The 16,393-nt window shown below is 40.9% G+C and overlaps 1 long non-coding RNA gene across 1 annotated transcript; it reads right to left on the bottom strand.

Annotated features, from left to right (window-relative positions):
- Positions 1-7,294: 7,294 nt before the first annotated feature.
- On the bottom strand, positions 7,295-9,325 carry LOC138964435 (uncharacterized). Its single transcript, XR_011455103.1, has 3 exons — positions 9,235-9,325; positions 8,526-8,631; positions 7,295-8,133 (listed from the first exon to the last, which is right to left on the bottom strand). It is a non-coding gene; the product is annotated as an uncharacterized lncRNA (long non-coding RNA).
- Positions 9,326-16,393: the final 7,068 nt, after the last annotated feature.

Here is a 16,393-nt window from a genome sequence, read left to right as displayed (position 1 = left end):
TCAGTTGTAAGTTACTATTTATTTTTAGAATGTCACTGCGCTGTCCAGAACGCTTCCCTTGCACCCGTAAGTTGTTCTTACTGTCAAAGTGAAAAGGTCGAATCAATTTATAGCCACGCGAAAAATACACTCTCACCTATCTCTATATATTTATAGATACAGATATGCATATATATATACGGCTTCTCTGTGTGTGTGTGTGTTTGTGTGTGTGTGTAGGCAAAAACCTATGTATTATAGAGTTCTGTTTGTGATGGGGTCTAGCGGCTTTTGTCTGTCTGTATGTTCTGGCATGTGAGAAGCCACAGTAGATAATATAGGGCTAAGAAATAAGCTCTAAAATTCTCAATCCCGTTTGACAGGACTTCGCCTTTCAAAGGTGATTGTGGTGAACCGCCACGCTGTCTGTCTCTGTTGCGCCGTTCACCCCAAATTCCCGTTTCTGAGAGTGACTATTTTTAGAATGTCACTGCGCTGTCCAGAACGCTTCCCTTGCACCCGTAAGTTGTTCTTACTGTCAAAGTGAAAAGGTCGAATCAATTTATAGCCACGCGAAAAATACACTCTCACCTATCTCTATATATTTATAGATACAGATATGCATATATATATACGGCTTCTCTGTGTGTGTGTTTGTGTGTGTGTGGGGGGGAAAAAACCTGTTGATTGTAGAGTTCTGTTTGTGATGGGGTCTAGCGGCTTTTGTCTGTCTGTATGTTCTGGCATTTGAGAAGCCACAACAGATAATATAGGGCTAAGAAATAAGCTCTAAAATTCTCAATCCCGTTTGACAGGACTTCGCTTGCAGAGGTGATTGTGATGAACCGCCACGCTGTCTGTCTCTGTCTCGCGATTCACCCCGGCGAAGCCGGGTATTCCTCTAGTGAATATATATATGTTGTAGCCCAAGTGGAAAACTTCAGGCCATGTGAGTAAAAAATACATGTATGTAACAGATGGGCGGTGCCTGTTATCGTCCATGTGGTTTTGATATGAAATAAAATATTTATAATTTTTCATGAGTTGTTGAATGATATTTGGATTTTTATTTTTTTATCATCGTGAATCTGTGTCTCTGTCAGAAAGATGCAAAGTTCGACAACCGTTGTCGGAAAATATTTCTCCGTTTAACAACGGTTACTTCCCGTTGTATGAGTGGGTATACATCTATAGTCTTTCTCTCTTGTTTAATTTAGTCGTTTGCGCCGTACATATGTTGTGGGTTTGGCGACCTGTAACACCCCACACACACACACACACACTATGCACACACACACTATGCACACACACACACACACACTACACACACACACACCATGCACACACACACTATGCACACACACACACACACACACACACACACTATGTACACACACACACACACTATGTACACACACACACACACACACTATACACACACACACTATATACACACACACACACACACACACACTATGCACACACACACACTATGTACACACACACTATGTACACACACACACACACACTATACACACACACACACACACACACTATGTACACACACACACTATGCACACACACACACACACTATGCACACACACACACACACACACACACACACACACACACACACACACACACACACACACATACACCACGATCCTCGTTTCGATTCCCCATTTATGTTCAAACATTAAGTCAAAACTTGACTAAATGTAAAAAGGACTGATAGAGCCTGGATAATGTTTTTTCTTGATTTGTCTAAATTCTGCTCATGATTATCACAGGTGAAGCAAATGGCATGATAGGAGTAACATACAAATGTACATGTTACTTAGTTCAGTCTTAGTTGCAGTGCTGCAAAGCAAGCACAACTGCACAAATCAATCTTCGTTCTTATCAAAACACACAGAAAGCTCCGTCACTGAACACATTACTGAAAAGGGTACGAAGGGAAACAATTTGATGAAAGTGGTACGAACGGACACATTTTCCCGTCAAAATCAGTACGAACGGACACAAAACTGTTTTTTGCAAATTCCATTCGTCTTATGGTTCACATAGGTCCAATATCACACGCATTCGTACTTTGTGCTATTTGAAAACGATTGGAATACACAGAACTTGTAGTGGGGGCCTGTTTCACTCTGATCTAACGAATGTGTATGAACTGAAACGCTTTTCGTACGAAGGGAAACATGCACTTTTGTACGAACGGAAACATGGGGTATGAACGGAATCTGTATGTTTTCAAAAGACAAGTGATTGTACAAAAGCCATGGGTTTCTATAAACTTCTGTTCAAGCGAAATGTCGTAACAGGCAATGGTTTTGGTGATCATGTGCAAATCAAGGGTCAGATTCGATAACAGAGCGAGAAAAACAAGAAAATGTTAAAAAATCAGGCAATTTTGCCACGTTCGGCCCGCGTGTGTTATTATTAGGATTCACTAGCACCTTGGTACTTATCGTACACATAGCCCAACCATTTCGCTACCTTATTCTTTCAATATCACACAAGCGCGCTGCCCACACGACTTACCACAACGTTTTTCCCGAAGCAAGTGACGAAAATGGGGCTGTATGAACGGACACATCCTGCGGATGAACGGAAACATCCGGTGGATGAACGGAATCAGTTGACACACCGTGTTATAGTCATCTTTTAAAATTAGGCAGCACATTTGCATAATAACTATGTGCTCCCCTCCTATTTGGTTAGGTTTACAAAAAAAACCTAGATGCATAGTGATATAAATATGCGCGCTGCCTATTAATTCGGACTGGCGCACCCAAAATAGAAGATAAGCTTTTGGATGAAAGAACGTTGTGAGGTTGCTGTCCAGCAATCAAATTCAGCGCGCTTGGAAGATTTGTTTTCACTCTGTTATCAGGACTGAGTCCTTGCCATTCGGTAAATATAAAAACCACAAACAAAAAAATGAATTATCGTCACCAATTTCTATTGTCTTGCTCATACAACTGTAAGGACCTCTTCTATTGAACATTCTCTTTGAATTAAAATGTAGAGGTGTTAAACTCGATGTATTATCTTGTACATTTTGATAAGTTGAATACGGACGCAAACGAAAGACAACTCCTCCAAAAAGTGCAATTAAGAACAATAACTCGGTCGTTCAGCGTTCATTTGGAATGTGTCAACCAGTTACTCCCCTTTTAACTTTTCAGATAGATAACATTTCGGGCAGAAAAACCGATAAAGTGCAAATCTCGTTTCAGTTCGGAAAAGAGAGAGAGAGAGAGAGAGAGAGAGAGAGAGAGAGAGAGACAGAGAGAGAGAGAGAGAGAGAGAGAGAGAGAGAGAGAGACAGAGAGAGAGAGAGATTGAGACAGAGACAGACAGACAGATAGACCGTGCAATGTCAATGTTGTTGTTGTTGTTGTTGTTGCTGCTGGTGTTGTTGTTGTACGTTCATGAAGATGATTCAACATTCGTCTCTGCCGTTCTCTACTTCGTTGATTCCTGAAGAGATGTAAAAATAAAGCTTCCCTCTAGCGCTTACGGATTTTGCAGAATAAATAATCTAAACTGGATTTTTTAAAAGACAAAATCTCCTTATTCTAGTTTGACGAGAGAAAACAAAACAGAACCCGACGTGACTGTGCCATTCTGTGAATAATAATTAACGCCCAAGGTAAAACTAAAAGGTACCACATTACCACATTTATTCTTAAGACTAAAAGATACCACATCACCACATTCACATACTACAGTGATGCCTGTAATGCAGGGCTCGTACAACAAAGGACACCCACACGATGACACATTCAGTTCTTATGTGGTGATTTTTGTCCGTATGGTTAATTGTTTTATGCAGGTTGTACATTTAATTGTTCTATTCTGTATATTTTCTTTTGTAAAGGGCCTAGAGCCATAGGTTAGGCACTTAAAAATGTCTGGACAGTTATTATTATTGTTATTATCTGTGCTTACTTAACCAAGGTAAAACCTGGAATGAAAGAACACCTGAACTGAACGGACACTTTTGGCTTGACCCGGCAAATGTGACGCGTCTTTCTTATTGGTATTCATGACTGTACTACAAGAATCGAAGTCCTCGAACTTGCAGTATTACTACAGTTATACATACATGTACGATATTCGAATCATGTTATAACTCGTTTCTTAGTCGAACGCTTGCAAGCCTGAGGGTCTAGTCGTACTAGATCTAGTACTAATAACCAGATCGAAAAAGGCTTTCTTTACCAGCATATTATTACATCCCACTTTACAAAAGCAACCTCAAGGGAGGTAATAACATTAAAAACAAGAGGCGAAGCCTTCAAGGCTCACGTAAGAAATCGACAAACAGTAACACAAACTCACTCACTCCGTCACACACACACACACACACACACACACACACACACACACACACACACACACACACACACACACACACACACACACACACACACACACACACACACATAGTTAAAACTAACGCATCATATCAACTCCATGTATCATTTTCAAAAAAAGGCAAACAGATAAAATGACTGTGCATTTGTTGTTGGTGCAGTTGTCCCTGAAGGAGATCTTGTGCAATCCACACACACACACACACACACACACGCACACACATACAAGGCCGCACAAACACGCACGCACACACAGACACACGTTTAAACTGCATCAGCATAATTATCATGGCAAAGCTTATCTACAATCATTAACCCTAGAGCTTGCGTATGAAGATAATATACTCTCGGAATTGTCATACGACTAAGAGTTAAAGATATGGGCGTCACGATGGTCATACTCAGACAGGTTCACATGAGGTTGTTTTCCCTGGTCCTCGCACTCCGAAGTCTTGAGGGTACTGTGTTCATTTGGAAATCTACCATCAGCGTATCTGTCTTTTGCACTGCAGACACTCAGCAATAGGTACCTGCCATGTGGTCACTTTTTCCACTGCTATCGTCAGTCTTATACTTTTCATCAAGACTTGTCACCATGCCGAGTGGATCTAAATTCGGAAGTCTTCATGTGGCTGAGGCATATCTGACATAGCGTCGATCTTGTTGTCGCTTATCCTCCTTTTTGAAACAAAAGGCAAAATGCGATTAGTTGTTATGACTACAACCTACACAAATATAAACAGTGTTTTGATACTGAATAGTCGGGTTATACAAGCCACTTTACCTATGCAGCATGGGAACCCTACAATATGCGAAACATGTCAACTGACTGCCGCAGACTGGTTCTGAAAATAATTCTGACGGTCAACACAGCCAACACACTATTCACAGTCCATTTTGAGGAGCAACTGAGGTCCTCTCTGATGGTCTTGTTTGAGTGATAACGGTCAACTCAGGAGGAAGAAACCAACAGAGGAAAAAAGAAACTATTAACATTAACCGCAGAAAAATACAGAATCGCATGTACCATTATACATGAGTACAACAACATTCCACAGTAAGCTTTCTTTGGACGGTCTCAAAACTCGCATTCTACCTGCTGTCCAAAATCTTCCGTTGTGCTGCCTTGAAAAAATATGCCAACAAAGACAATTAAAGGAAAAGTCTAAGGTTTAGGGTCACTTTTGATATGTTGACCCTCTTAATTCATCAACCACAAATGCGTGTGTAAAAATGAACACAGAAGTCCAAAAAGTATACTTTGACTCGTTTGTTGGCTGTTCTGAATCGTTCCATCGCGCGCGCAGTCTTGGCTCATGACCTTGTGCACATACGTGTGCTACGTCACGGGCCTTGAACAACAAATATGGCCGGGTCCAGCAGTGAGGAAGACAGTGGAATACGGACCGGTTTTCAGCCAGCCTGAGGTTTTATCGTGCCCGTTTGAGCCTCTTCGTCGTCAAAATGCATGCGAGGCCACAAGGAACTGCTTGAAACAGAGCCAGCATAAGCGGCAATACGAAATGGTATGTGATTCTTTTTGTTGTGATGTTCTTCTTCTTCTTCTTTCTTGATGTGGACTGGGTTCATTCGAACGTCTGTAGTCCAGCGGCGGAGTACTGAGTAATTGGTTACTGTTGACACACTAGTCCGTAGTAGTGGGGCTCCTATGTTGCAAAATCATTCAAATCATGCAACAAACACCAAATTAAGCAAATATGTAGAGTTTTATGTGCTTAACAAAACCTGATACAGAGCCATCGCGAAAAATAAAAAAATGGGTAGTTTTTAAACAATTTTTCAAAATGGCCGCCAGTGTAAACGGTTGGGTATGTTAGGCATATTTCACTTCATGTGATTAACAGCAAATTTGGCGTAAATGGACATTTGCTTTTGCTTAACAAAACCTGATACAGAGCCACCGTGAAAAAATTAAGAAATCAGTAATTTTTTTACAATTTTCAAAATGGCCGCCAATAAAAGGGTATTTAGGCATTGTTGATGCTACAAGACATTCTCTTGCAATAGAAACTAACACAAACACATTTTTAAACAAAACAATACATGTATTGTTGGTGCAGAGAATGATTGGACGGTGTGGGTGGCAGGGTTGAAGAATTTGTGGATTACCTAAACTGTGCAAAAATAAATATATTGCACCAATTTTCATACCAAAACAAAAACATTCATTCCTGTGCTGTTATATTCAATGTATGCTATTGAGGGCACTCAACTTGGCTAACTGGAACACTTTTAAGATAAAAGGTGGCCTTTACATGGGTTATTTGACCGCCGCCCAAATAAGGGTACCCCCAAAATAAAACTGATAAAAATGTAATGTATCAACTCAAAAGTCGACTAAAATTCATAATCGCTGTATTTCGAAAACGTTGTTTGTTCTCATGTGTTTACACAACTAGCACATTCCGGCAAGTGTCTATACTCAAAAGAAACTTTGGCAGTACTTGTAACAACCATCTGTCATATATACATGCGAAGTCAAAAATATGTGGGATGTAAGTCAACAAACCTGTGGCAGTTTTTAAAATATTATTTCGTGAAGATTTGAAAGTGTACTCAAACGGTTGAACTACGCCTCGTGCGTAGACACACATTCCTGAAAGTTTCAACGCAACCCACTTGGTCATTGCTAAAATACATGGATTTTAGTTGACTTGAGTATCCCTCAAATTTGACACATAAACATCTCATCCGTGAGATCGACACATACATCAGTAGGTACAATGGCACAACACTAGAAATATGCAAGATGGCGAAATAAAACAACCTGTTCTGGATGGATAATCAAGTTGACTTTCTCTTCGTATACAACAGTGACCCAGTTGTGCCTCAGGAATTGTCGTCGGCTTTTTAAAAGGTACCCGAAGTTTTTGTCACATCTCTTTGTCACGTCAAGGGTATCCTTATTTTGACGGCGTAAATGATGATGTTAAAAAAATGTGCCAGATAGCGAAGATGCGAGCCTTTAATGGCATAGACAGTTTGAATAAAATGACACAGGAATAAAAATTTGAGTTGGGGTATGAAAATGGGTGCAATAATATTTTTGCACAGTTTAGATGCTGACAGTTTTCACAGGCATGCAAGCACATTTGCAGAGAGCTGTGCTCTGCAGTCCTTCTTAGCAGCATTTGCAGCGTTTTGTTGTACAGCTCTTCTTACAGGCACACCTCATGAGTTCTCGGCACACGCTGGATACCTCTTGAAAGCTCGTCCAGAATGACTCCCACTTTCCAGCCTTGAACTGCCAGCCCACAGAGTTTGGAAGTCTAATAGGTAGATGGCTCTTCTAAATCTCATGTCCTGCAGCAGCACCTCACTTGTAAGGGGATTATGGTCAATTTGGCAGCTCTTTTTACTGAAGAGGTACCGTCTAGCACTGTTTACACCCTGTACGTTGCTGGTTTTGTCCTACAAATGTACACCAAAAAGCTCTTGTGCTGCCCTGTCAGTGGTACTCAGCTTACAAAGAGGAGCAGACAACCTGAAGAAAGTTTGAGTGACGTCTTCAAATGCTTGCCATACTTCCCAAGCCTTCTGATTCCCCAATACCATTGAAGAACGACATAGTGTCACAGCCTGTAAGGCTATGCAAAATGGGCAGACAGGGTGACTTCTCTTGGCCAATGGCTTTGGCAATGTGGCGATACACTTCACGAGCAGAAAAAAACGCAACACAGCTGGAATGAGAAGCAGACTGTCTGGCCTCCTCTACATCCATGGTGCAGGAAATCAGCCTGTGGTACCCTTCACACAAAAGATGAAAAGTGACATTTTTATTTGAATGTATTTGAATAATGTTTACTATCTCAGAGAGTCGGTCAAAGCCGGGTTAGCAAGTCTTCACACAACAGACCAAAATGAAAGAAAATTGTATTTCATGAATTCGTATAATTCTTACTGTTTCAGGTTAAAAAACAAACAAACACAGTTTCCAGTGACCCAACTGATTCTGGAATCTTTCTGACCGCTACATTTATTCGCTTCAAACAGTCGCTAACAGAATGTTGACCATAGTGAGGGTTCGTACGTTAAACCCATCAAATTCACAGAGGTCGCTTACAAATGATGTGCAAACATGTTCCAATAAATAATACAAATAAAAAAATCTTACTGTTAAGATGTATTAGGTAACAAACCTTGATACAGTAGTACTAGTGAAATCAGCTCCCTTCTGTGGCACCGGAATAAATGCAGAACGCTTGTTCCCAGGAACCGGCATGTGGTGTAACTCTTGTATATATCCTGTAAAAATAAAATTCACACCAATGCACGGTCAACTTAAAATAAGCAAAAGGATGAGAAACAAGCAACAAACCAAAATTGTAAAACTCAAAGAGCGGTACCTCTTCATTTTTCAAAACCACTTATCTCATTTGATTAGCATACACTGTATGCTTTTGTCTGTTACCTACCGTCTTTGAAAGTTTGATCACAACACTGTAAAGACATGGGGAGTGGAGTGTTTTTATCTCCAGCTGGTCATCCTACTATCTGGCCTACCCTCACTCAGTTTTTGACTCTACCCCTCCCCACCTTATGGAAGTCCTTAACGTAGGCAGGACTAATCATTTATCATACCATGAACAATCTCTTTCTCCTCGCCTTTTATTCAAAGTTCGTTTAATCTGTTTAAAATCACCAGCGTGGCGATCATGATTTCCTTACTTGTAATCAACAGATAGATCTAGATCTATCCGCATCACAATCCAGATGATGAGCTATTGCAAGATTAAACAAAGTCTCTGCATTTCAGCGCTTCACCCGATGAATAACAGACCCCAGGGGAGAATTAAACAGTAAAATGATGTGACATTGGTGAATGGATGCGTATTCTTGAAAACTTACCTTCAGAAACGTTGTTTTCGCTCAAATCAAAACACGCAATGTTGCGGAGGCCGCCATCTTGAATTTTCATGCTGCGGATATATAAAATTCTAAAAACGATCAAATTAAATACCAGAACACAAAAATACCCATAAGAGTATTTATGTCATGCATGTGTTATCAGCAGACAACTTCTGGTGCATGGTAAACTATTGAATTTTACATTTGCTGAGTTGGGAATATTTACTGCTGAGCGCTTTTGGTACGAATTTCGTCTGCTGTAAATGCAGCCTTTTCACACCGGTGACACTGTGACGGTTCCCCTACGCTTTGTGTTCGGTGCCCTGACCCTTTGTGTTCGGTTCCCACTCGGTTCCCACACGCCAAAATTCGCGGACAAGATCGAGGTACTGTCACCCAAAACATCCATTTATAGTAGTATTACGCAATGTTGCTCTCTGAGAATGGTCTTGTTAGATCTGTGAGTGTTTACACGTATACATGCCTAGGTGCTGTTGGATTGAAGGTTTTTGATATTTTAGCCGTTATTAGGTAGAATGCCTTCCACTTTACTGCAAAACTGCATAATTCGTAGCATCGGCAAGAAATATCCTACCAAAAAATGCCTGCTTGGAACTGTCGTTGGTCCAGCAAAAAGTTCAACATGTCTGTAGCAGACAGCCCAAGTTTCAAGATTGTAGGGCCATCCAAACAGCCGTAATAATAAAAACAACAAAAGTAGTCAGTGAAATTGGCTGTGTTCGGTCCCCCCACACTTTTGTGACGTAGGCGTGACGGTTCCCATAATTCATTGTGTCGGTCCCCACTTTCTGTGTCGGACCCCACTTTCGACCTAATTTCTCTGTGACGGACCCCACAACCAGCCTATTTTGTGTCGGTCCCCACACCTTCTTGGATTTATGACTTGCCGGTTACTTGTATCATTGTATTCATTGAATCTAATTGTCTCGGAGTTATTTTTCAGCAAAAACAGGCAAGGCAGCACCTTTTGTGATGCCAAGTAAGTCAGATGACATCAGTATGTGTGTGTGTGTGTGTGTGTGTGTGTGTGTGTGTGTGTGAGAGAGAGAGAGAGAGAGAGAGAGAGAGAGAGAGAGAGAGAGAGAGAGAGAGAGAGAGAGAGAGAACAAGAACAAGAACAAATCTTTAATTGTCTAAGGCCACAGCCCCTTACAATAGTGGTTAAAATAACAGCAATAGTATCTGCACAGTTATAAATTATAGTCACGCATAAAATTCAACAAATACATTAAAACCTTGATGACATATCACTGAACCTCATTTATAAGGGTTCGTCTCTTCTGCAGCATGAAGAACACAAATCTGCTGAAGCTGTTCATCACATTTTCCTCATTATTGCCACAGAAATACACAAGTTGTTGTTGCAGCGTCTTAGAGTTCGAGATTTTCAAATACTTTGCTCGAAGGTCTTGATAAAAAGGACATAAAAATACAACATGGTGTTCATCTTCTTTATCAGCTGTACAGAGAGGACAGTTTCTTGTCGTTTGGTTTGGTGCGTACCGAAACTTGTGAGCGTTGATTTCGGATACTCCTGCGCGGAAACGAGTAAGAGCAACTCTGTACTTAATATCTTCGATTAATTCAATGTATTTCTCTTTTTCCAAGCATGTTTTGTAACAATTATAAATGTCAAAACGTTCACTGCATTCTAAAAAGGAGAACCATTCTTGACAAAAACAATCTTGTAAACGTCTTTTAAGGCCAAAAAAAAAAATTGTCTGTTTAGGGTAACATGACCAAAAAAAGTAGGGTCGGTAGGTAGGTAGGTTTTTTTTTTTTTTTTTTGTGTGTGTGTGTGTGTGTGTAAATGAAACGCCAAATGTCTCTTTTTAGCATTTTTACCTCTTTTTTTTTCTTCTTTTTTTTGAAATCAAAAAAAAGTTTTTGGGTCGGCGCCAAATCGATAGGGTCGGTCGGGTTACCCTAAACAGACAATTTTTTTTGTTGCCTAAACTCTTGTAAGAAACACTTCTCATTCCCAACCGTTCCGTACATCCACACAGCAGCAAAACCATTACAACATAAAAGACTCTGCACATGTGAGACCCAATTTGTGTGGCCCTTCGATGCCAAATTACATAAAGCTTTATATGCAATCTTGGAATATCTTGAATCAGGTTGCTTCAGCAGTGTAAACCAGTATTTCACACATCTGACTGCAGAGTTAATATACAGCGGATGTCTTCCCAATTCACCATACACAATGTTGTTTGGAGTTCGAATTGTCACTTTCAGAAACTTTTTACACGCAAACAGGTGGACCCTTTCCACAGAGTCATACTTTCCATATCCCCATAGCTCTGAACCATACAAGAGCATAGGAGAGATCCGTGCGTCAAACAGTTTGAAAAACACCTTTGCTGAATGGCAGCCAAGTCTGTTCAGTAATCTAACGATTTCGATCACTCCCTTTTTCGCCATGGTTGTCTTTGTTTCTACTGCAATGATCCAGCTCAGTTGGGTGGAAAGGGTTACACCGAGATATCTAAACGAGTTCACAATCTCAAGACGATCCATTCCGTAGAACCACTTCTCTTTCTGTGCAATGTGCCCGCCCTTTCTAAAAACCATGACCTTAGTCTTTGTCAAGTTCACGTTCAGACACAGTTTTTCTGCAGAGCAGCGCAGGACATTAAGCTGGTTTTGTAGGCCCACTACAGTGCTGGATAACAGCGCAATGTCGTCAGCAAAAAGCATTACAAACAGTTCTAACTCAGACGGAGATAAACGTATCCCATGTCTGCCTCGTTGTATGACATCCTGTGCCAGTTCGTTGATCAGAAACGAGAAAATTGTCGGTGAGGCTACACAACCTTGCTTAAGGCCTTGCATACATTCAAAGAAATCAGTGTATTCGTTTCCGCACCGCACGCATGCTTTCACATTTTCATACATGCTCTTTAACACCTTAAATATTTTGCCTTGTATGCCTAATCGAAAAAGCACTGACCAGAGCACGGGGCGCTTAATGCTATCGTAAGCCTTACAAAAATCTATGTAGGCTACATACAGTTTGGCCTTTTGTGAAAATTGTTTCTGGACGCAAGCGTAAAGGGTAAACACATGATCAATAGTTGAGTAATTCCTCCGGAAGCCAGCCTGGCTTTCATCTAAAATGTTATTATTTTCTGACCACACAGACAGGCGGTCGTTCAGAACAGACATAAAAATTTTGCTCATCGTACTGGTGAGGGAAATTCCTCGGTAATTATCAGGGTTATCACAGTCTCCTTTTTTATGTAACGGCACAATAATGGCCTTGGACCACGAGAGAGAGAGAGAGAGAGAGAGAGAGAGAGAGAGAGAGAGAGAGAGAGAGAGAGAGAGAGAGAGAGAGAGAGAGAGATTGACACCTTTCCAGATCACTCCGGTTATGCGACACTACCGCGAGCGTCACTACCGCGTGTCACACTACCGCGAGTACGACACTACCGCGTGTAACACTACCGCGTGTCACACTACCGCGAGTACGACACTACCGCGAGTATAACACTGCCGCGTGTCACACTACCGCGCGTACCACAACCGCGAGTACCATAACCGTAGAGAGAACGCATGCAAACTTACTTCTTGTGAGTTTGTGTTCTAACTTTGATTGGAAGCAACCACAGAGGAAGCAACCCATTCTATATGTATTCTGATAGTGTGTTCTGATCGTTTTGAGTTCTTGGTTAGCATGACAAACATTGAATTAGTGTTCAGAGAACAGACCAGGCCTTTTTGTTTTATATTTCTCTCTCTCTCTCTCTCTCTCTCTCTCTCTCTCTCTCTCTCTCTCTCTCTCTCTCTCTCTCACACACACACACACACACACACACACACACACACACACACACACACACACACACACACACACATACTGATGTCATCTGACTTACTTGGTATCACAAAAGGTGCTGCCTTGCCGGTTTTTGCTGAAAAATAACTCCGAGACAATTAGATTCAATGAATACAATGATACAAGTAACCGGCAAGTCATAAATCCAAGAAGGTGTGGGGACCGACACAAAATAGGCTGGTTGTGGGGTCCGTCACAGAGAAATTAGGTCGAAAGTGGGGTCCGACACAGAAAGTGGGGACCGACACAATGAATTATGGGAACCGTCACGCCTACGTCACAAAAGTGTGGGGGGACCGAACACAGCCAATTTCACTGACTACTTTTGTTGTTTTTATTATTACGGCTGTTTGGATGGCCCTACAATCTTGAAACTTGGGCTGTCTGCTACAGACATGTTGAACTTTTTGCTGGACCAACGACAGTTCCAAGCAGGCATTTTTTGGTAGGATATTTCTTGCCGATGCTACGAATTATGCAGTTTTGCAGTAAAGTGGAAGGCATTCTACCTAATAACGGCTAAAATATCAAAAACCTTCAATCCAACAGCACCTAGGCATGTAGTGTAAACACTCACAGATCTAACAAGACCATTCTCAGAGAGCAACATTGCGTAATACTACCATAAATGGATGTTTTGGGTGACAGTACCTCGATCTTGTCCGCGAATTTTGGCGTGTGGGAACCGAGTGGGAACCGAACACAAAGGGTCAGGGCACCGAACACAAAGCGTAGGGGAACCGTCACAGTGTCACCGGTGTGTAATAGTGATCCTGACATTTTTCTTGCGAAACGGTCAAAGGGAAGTAATAAATGAATTTTGTTTTTTAAACGAGCACACGTGATTTCCGATCTTAAACTAGATCTGAAATCATAAGATTTTCTGAGCAGTGGCGAAACGCTGATGGCGTGATATCGCAAGCCGTTTTGGAAGCAAATAAGCAGTCAGACATATGCTGAAACACGATTACAGCAGTTCAAACTTTTTGATCATTGATTTTTAGGAGTTCGCAATATCGGACAGTCACACTACAAAAAGACAATGCGTTAGTGCATAGATCGGTATTCTCAAACGTCACGAACAGACAGTACGTTGCTACTATTTTTATTGTTGTAACAAAACCTCACAGTCCCATTAAAAATGTATGGTGTGTGCCGAAAAGCAACCAAATGAGATTCAGTCAGTGGGACCCTGAATAAACCTGGGGTTAAATTGGGTTATTGACTCTCATTGCATGAATTTTTAAACTGTGAATATATGTACTACTGTTCGGGTTGTTTTTGTGATCCACTGCAATTTCTGTGTATACCTTAGAATCTCAAGGTAATTTTTGAACGGGGCATACAGATGATACATGTTGCCATGGTCACAGAGTGATACGTGTATTTTGCTTATCAGGTGTCAGTGCAGAAACTCCAAGAGGGAACTAAATTCGAATATCTGAAAAACCTGGATGAGGAGATAGACAGCCTAACAGCACATCCTCCTATGTTTGCTCGGACATCTACTACCTTCAAACTGCATACTATGCGTACACACAGGAATATGGACGACTCAACATTGATCAAAATGAGTAAGTAACACAACACAAACAGATGATTTCCATTATGATAGATTTATTTATCTGAAAGTAAAATTGACCACAGAGTGTACAATTTGTTTTCAAATACGAAAAAAACAAAACACACCATCATATATCATTAAAACTATTCTTTATTTCTGAACACATACATATCAGCATAGTTTATTCGTGTACACATCCTCATTTCGGTTTCCAGTCTATCTGAAATCAAGGTAAGATATGTCAGAAAGAATAGCGATCACACAGTGCTTCAGCATGAATTTGAAAACCTGCTCTACGTCACATAGACACAGCGTGTCTTATGATTCTATCCACCCTCTCCAAACAAACACGTACACGTTTTCTCTGGTACGAATGTCTTAAAAGCTCAAACTAAGCTGCTGTTTTATTCTGTCTTGCTTTGCTAAATACAGGCACGTCGCTTACCCATAACAGGCAGCAGCTGCTGGTGCGCTAGCGACAGGGGTGTTGCTAGACATTTTCATGTTGGGACATTTGGCCGAAACTGTCAGAACGTTTTTGGGCATCTTGGAAAAAGTTCGGCTATTATTTTGGCTCATCCAAAGTCACCGCAACATTGAAGCACAAGACTCAAGAGGGGAACACCAATACATACAATCATTGTCTTAGGAACACAGATTACAGGGGCGGAGCAGTTAAGCCAGAGGGGGGGGGGGGGGGGGGGGTTACAACCTGGGACCTGGGGTCCAGGGTCCCGTTTAGGGGTCTGGGGGGCAAAGCCCCCCTGAAGCTGAAGAATTTTAGCTATTTTATAAACAATTTGTGGCTTATCCTTGATTTTAAACAGGATCAACTGGTGTCAGCAGCCACTCATTTCTTTTAACATTAGTATTAAATAATGGCAATTTATCTTCACTGATATCTGCTCCCGAAATCATGTAGTATGGTTAGAAGGAAGACATGTCGCATACTGTGACAATGAAAAAACCAATTAACTTCCCCCGGCTTTACAGACAGAAAAAAAGAAAAATAATTCACGGACAGAATTTCTTCTTACCCCTGTAACCCCCCCCCCCCTCCCCTAATCCGCCCCTGGATTATATGTTGCATACTGCAACTGAAACAATCAGCTTTGCAACAGACGCCATGCAGTTCTCTGAAACTTTTTCAAACCTTTAACTTTAATTTCTTGAAAGTAAAACTCTTCCAATCTTGTGCAAATCTTGACAAACCTTGAGACCGTGTAGGGTGAGCCATTTTGCTTGGAAACCACGATTTGGACGCTTTTTACATTTAGTCAAGTTTTGACTAAATGTTTTAACATAGAGGGGGAATCGAGACGAGGGTCGTGATATGTGTGTGTGTGTGTGTGTGTAGAGCGATTTAGACTAAACTACTGGACCGATCTTTATGAAATTTGACATGAGAGTTCCTGGGAATGATATCCCCGGAAAGGTTTTTTACTTTTTCGATAAATACCTTTGATGACGTCATATCCGGCTTTTTGTAAAAGTTGAGGCGGCACTGTCACACCCTCATTTTTCAATCAAATTGATTGAAATTTTGGCAAAGCAATCTTCGACGAAGAGCGGACTTTGGTATTGCATTTCAGCTTGGTGGCTTAAAAAATAATTAATGAATTTGGTCATTAAAAATCGGAAACTTGTCATTAAAATTATTTTTTTTAAACGATCCAAAAACAATTTCATCTTATTCTTCGTCATTTTCTGATTCCAAAAACATATACATATGT

This window comes from Littorina saxatilis, linkage group LG4, assembly GCF_037325665.1.
Source record: "Littorina saxatilis isolate snail1 linkage group LG4, US_GU_Lsax_2.0, whole genome shotgun sequence".
Classification (NCBI taxonomy): Eukaryota; Metazoa; Mollusca; class Gastropoda; order Littorinimorpha; family Littorinidae; genus Littorina; species Littorina saxatilis.
This window is presented reverse-complemented; position numbering and strand designations above follow the sequence as displayed.